This window comes from Vigna unguiculata, chromosome 8, assembly GCF_037176805.1.
Source record: "Vigna unguiculata cultivar grain cowpea cultivar isolate G323 ecotype 2 chromosome 8, ASM3717680v1, whole genome shotgun sequence".
Classification (NCBI taxonomy): Eukaryota; Viridiplantae; Streptophyta; class Magnoliopsida; order Fabales; family Fabaceae; genus Vigna; species Vigna unguiculata.
In genome coordinates, this window is record NC_140799.1 from 26,687,599 (window position 1) to 26,693,402 (window position 5,804).

Genomic DNA, 5,804 nt, shown 5'->3' on the forward strand with positions numbered 1-5,804 from the left:
ATAAAGTATTGATCATTTAAGCAACATTTTTTAAAATGCTACTTTCCAAATGTGTGGTTGAAACAAAAAAAAAAATGTTGCCTTAAAAATTTACATTTAAAATTATATTATAAAAAAATTATAAGTTTTCTTACACACTTTTGTATGAAGAAAAATTCCACTCGTATTTTTCATTTTAATTATTATACATTTCACTTTTCTCGCTTTACATTTCACTTTTCAATTTCTTATATACTCTACATTTTGCTCAAACAGAAAGATGTCCGTCTCTCCCAATGTTACCTTCGTGAACATCTCCGTGCGCGATGCCAATGTGCATCTCCTTCTTTATGCGTGAATACCTCACTCACAGGTGCGTCCATGTGTCCCATATCTCCATGTTGGGATAGAATTTAGGGTTCTAATTATGAAATTGGGATAGAAATTGGTTTAGGTTTAAGGTGATTTTGATTGGTGTCTATGTATTTAGGCTCGATGCGTTGCAAAATTTGTTTAATGTTATCATCTACTTTCTATACTGTTTCATTTTCGATTCAAGAATTGGAAAAGATTGTTGAATGTAGGGTGAGATAACTTCTGAAAAGCGGAAGGATAAAGAAAGGAAAGTAATGTAGAATTTACTGGTAATTAGAATAGAATCATTCAAGGTCAAATAAACCAAGAAAATAACCTTCGTCTACCACACAAGTGGTGAAACACGATAAGAACACCTTATGGTCCTTCGTTTATAACTTCAAGTTTTGAAGTTGCATATTCAAGTTTTTGTGTTGATTGAGTTGTTGCAATGGTTTAGGAACTTTATAGGAGGTAAATAATTATATTTTGTAACAAAGAAAGAAAGTAGGATAGAACATAAATATATGTTAACACATGCAAGATTTTTCTTCATTCAGGTATAATAAGTTTTTTTTAAAGTACTTAACGAAGAAGAAAAAATTGCTTATAAGTCAAAAATTTTCAAATGTTGTTTTTTTCCTTCAGAAATAGAAACTTTACCACACTCTGCAGATCATAAACAAATACTATTATTACACTTATCTTCTTCTTGCAATAGGTTTGAGCTACATAATTGTCACCACTGTCACCGCATTATTAATTTATGCAATTGCTAAAAAAATTCTCTGCATTATTTCGTCTCTTTTATCGACAATTTTTGTATTGTATGACTATTTTGAAATGAATTATCATCAGAGAAAATAAACGAGTATTGAGGTTGTTTGCATTTATTAAACTGACCCATGTTTGGTCTTATGATAATTGAATTTCCTCAAAACCTGAAAATAATTCTCTTTCATTGTTCAAGGAGAAAGACCTTAAAGTGGTAGTTCAATTTGGATTTCTTTGGTATAAGCTCCCTTAGGCCATGTACTTCTAATGTAGTTTTCTTTTCAAAATTTAGTTCCAATAACATTGACAATATATGATTCCTATTATGCTTTTTTATTTTATTTTATATGTATTTTTATATTTGACTACCTTTGGATTCGGTTTAGGAATTTTATGTGTTGATGTGTTGGCATACTCATTATTGTCGAGCTGATTAGGAACATTTTGATTATTATATTATATTCTCACAGAAACATACTTATGATATACATTAACCTTTTCTTTTCTCAATTTATATCATGTAAGATGTTATATTCTCATAGAAGCATACTTAGGAACTTTATTTTGTTCAAATATGTTTTTGATGCAGGCGTGACAATTTCATCACTCATAGGGCATTTCGTGATGCACTAGCACAAGAGAGTGCAAGATACCCCAGTACGTTAAGCACTTTTGGGATTCATTTGTTTTGCAGAAACCACACTAGTTTAACCTTATCCCAAGTGGGTACTCAACTTTCTTAAGTTAAAAATCAGAAACAAACAACCACTGACATATTGTCTTCTGGGTGGTGGAAATCTTTCAACCAAAAAACCACACTCAGACTCTTGAATAAGTTGATACACTTTGAATTGCTTTATTTTTTCCTAGAAATCTGATTTTGCACCTATTATATCATTTGTAGAACCCTGAGTGGTTGAAAAACAAAATATTTGCAGCGATCACCAAGAGTGAGAGGAATGGCCCTATATGTCACTTTTTTATTGATATGGGAGATGTAGGTTAGATATATAAATTTTATGCTTTTCTCGAATCTTTATATAATTGAATGTTACTGCTTTAGCAATCTGTATCTTTCTTATCATTTGCTTGAAGGTTGTTTTGATCAATATTCCTAACTAGTTTTTTATATAGAACTTGATGAAATTTATGTTTATGATGATATATAAATAGCACTCTGTCCTTTAACTCGTACCAAGGCTGATTAATTTTACTAGCTTCATTAGTATTTTAAATAGAAAAGGAAAACATTTTGCTTGACACACTTCTCTGTCTCTCAACTATAATTGGTCATACCACAAAAAGCAATTATTCTTTTTTACAGACATCTTATCACCATTGGTTTAAAAAAAAAATATTCAAAGATGTTAGTCTCATTCACGTACAAATCTCTAGCATGGTTACTCATTATCATCATTTGTATGTCACCTTCCTTTAATGCATTTTCATTAATAATATCAAAGTAATTTCAAATTTTTAAGGTTAAATTAGTTTGTGAGTTGTGATTCTTTGAAAAATTCATTTACAACTACAAAAATGCAAGTGTGGGAACTTGCAATATTTATATATAAATCGTTTGTGTTACATAATTGACACTTGTCAGTGTAATGTTCGATACCTTTGATTTTAAAATATATTTGGTATTGAAATGTTACTTTCTTCTAGTTAATTAGAAGTAGGACTATGTGTAGAATGTGATCCTTCGAGATTTGGAATATTTCGAAGTCTTTCTAAGGATTTGTGATTTGTGCCCCCAAACCAAATAATTGCTTCTAACATATGAAATAAATGCCATATCTTAATCGATGTTGCAACACATATTTTTAATATAGCACTTCTAACATGTTTTCTTTTTCTTTTTATCTTGCAGAGTTTTGTAAGGCATGTTTACTCTATCCAACCAACTCACTCATGCTTTTGCATCATTGTGCCCCTCCTCGATATCTAGATTCTAGAGTTAACGAGCAAGTTCAATTTGATTTCTTCTTTTTGGATTATCATTATGTTTAGTCATGAGATTTATTTATTATTTTTAGATGTTAAAAATAATGATAACTTTTATATATATATATATATATATATATATATATATATATATATATATGGAAATAGTTGCTAATTTTTATTTTATACCCAGTCATGAGATTTATTTATTATTTTTAGATGTTAAAAATAATGATAACTTATATATATATATATATATGGAAATAGTTGCTAATTTTTATTTTATACCAAAAGAAGGATTTACTAATTCAATATTTTGCTAGAATGATTGTTAAATTTGTCTTGAATCACTAGTGCAGAATTCCCATTTTACCTCGCCTTATATGCCTCGGTTGGCCAGGAACCGAAGCATATAATGGCGCGGTGGCATTTTTGCAATTAGAGCCAAGTTTTAGGCCTCGGTTCTCCAAATACCCGAAGCCAAAGAGGGGTATAGGCCGCGGTTCGCTCAAAACTGGTGCCAAAGATGGGTATAGGCCTCGGTCCAGTAGGACCCGAAGCCAAAAAGTGGTTGGAAGTCAGGGTATAGGCCTCGGTCCAAAGAGACCCGGTGCCAAAAGGGGGTCAATGGCTTCGGTTCCTCTAATAACCGAAGCCATAGGGTTTATTTAGGGTTCAAAATTCGCGAACCCTTCTTCCTCCCCGCGCTAGCGCCTCTGGAATTCCACTCTCTCTCTCTCCGCTGCACCCACTGCCACCACACCCTCCAGTCACCGTCGACCTCCTCCGGCCAGCGCATCTCTCTCTGTCGCTCTCTCTCTGTCGCTCTCTCTCTCTCTCTCGCGGTCTTTGTCTCGCACCCACTTCCGGCGGCATTCCGACAACACCAGCAGCAGCGTTCTGGAAGCGTCCCGACGGTGAACAATGTTCTTCTTTGATTGATGATGGTGAAGAAATATTTTCCAATAACCTAATCTCATTCGTTTCTTTGATTTTGTCAGAACTTGATTTTCAGGTTTCTTCATTTTCAGGTTTCTTCAGAGCGTAAGTCTTCTCACACTCTCATCCTGGTTGATAATTTCTTATGGGTTTTACCTAATTTCTATGTAATTTATTCTCTTGGCTTTCTTTGTAATATATGCAGAAAGCACGCATTCAGATTTGGCTTTTTAAGCAAAAGGACTTGAGGATTGAAGGAAGAATCATTGTGAGCACTGTGACTACGTGTATTGGGCATTGGCAGAACATAATTTAGCTTGCGAAAATTTGAATGAAAAGAAAAATATTTATCACCTTTGGCCTCGGTCCTAACTGACCCGAGGCAGAAAGTTGTGTATATGGCACCGGTTTCAAAACAACCGAGGCATAAAACTGGGTCTATGGCTTCGGGTGATAACCGAGGCCAAAAGGTGTACCTTTTGGCCTCGCCCCAATATGCCTCGGTTCCAGACCCGAGGCAAAATGTGAAAAATAACCGGGGCAGAAAGCCCTTACTGCACTAGTGAATGTTTGAAAGTGCGATCAGTTCATTTCGGAGAGATACTAATTTTAATAATAACTTGTTCTCGTGCTAAATAGTTTCCTATAAATGAACAAGAAATATTAGATAAAATTAATTAAAATAGTTTTTCTAAATAAATATGGCGATGTTTGATTGAATCTATATTTTCTACTGAGGTCAATGAATATGGTTTACTTCATTGGTGTTTGAGTCCACGTTTTGTTGTATGCTAATAATTATGCTTCCAGTTACTAGAATTACTGAATTGTTATTTATCTATATTTATAGCAAATCTCCAAAATATATTTGTCTATATTTAATCGTAATACTATTTTCAATTATTAATTGCTTAATGAAACTTCTTATGTGTTACATTACAGGTGATGGATAAGGAGTAGACTAAATTTCCAAGGATTAGTAATGAGTATATAAAGGGTGTTGAGTCATTTCTTGATCTTGCTCACACCAGAGGAAAGGCTCAAGGACGTGAGATTTTATGCCACGCGTTAAATGTAAAAATTGTATTTGGGCAAGACGACACGTGATCTACAAACATTTAATTATCACGGGATTTCTTGAAGGGTATGATCTTTGGGTCCATCATGGAGGAGAAATACCTTCGCCCACTAGTAAAGATGAAGACATGATAGATAATGAAGATTCACATGATGATATTAATGCCTTATTGTATGACACATTTAGAAATGTGGTAGAAGAAAAAGAAGGCAAAGTGGGTCCTAACGATGAAGCTAAAAAGTTCTACCAATTGATTAATGATGCAAATCAAGAACTTTGCCCTGGATGTGAAAGCTTCTCCACTTTATCTATCATCATTCAACTATCTTTATTAAAGTGTCTTCATGGTTGGAGCAATTCTTCATTCACTAACTTCTTACAACTACTAAAAGAGGTCATGCCTAACTTGAATATTCCTGAATCTTTCAACAAAACGAAGAGTATAATTATTGATTTAGGTCTTGATTATAAAAAGATTCATGCATGTCCAAAAGATTGCATGTTATTTTGGAAAGAGAGTTAGAATTTAGATGTTTGTAGTATCTGTAAATCTTCATGATGGAAAGAATTTCCTGAAGTCAATTATGAGGTTGAGGGCCCAAAATATCAGCATAAAGTTTCTACCAAACTATTGCGACACTTTCCGTTGATTCTTAGACTTCAAAGGTTGTTGTTGTGTTCGAAGACTGCTGAGTTAATAAGGTGGCAAGAAGAAGAATTAGCAAAAGATGGAAAA

At 33.4% G+C, this 5,804-nt stretch overlaps 1 long non-coding RNA gene across 1 annotated transcript; it reads left to right on the forward strand.

Moving 5' to 3' along the window:
* Positions 1–231: 231 nt before the first annotated feature.
* LOC146884290 (uncharacterized) lies at positions 232–3,117 on the forward strand. The gene is made up of 3 exons (XR_014984114.1): positions 232–352; positions 1,697–1,764; positions 2,978–3,117. It is a non-coding gene; the product is annotated as an uncharacterized LOC146884290 (long non-coding RNA).
* The last annotated feature ends 2,687 nt before the right edge of the window (positions 3,118–5,804 follow it).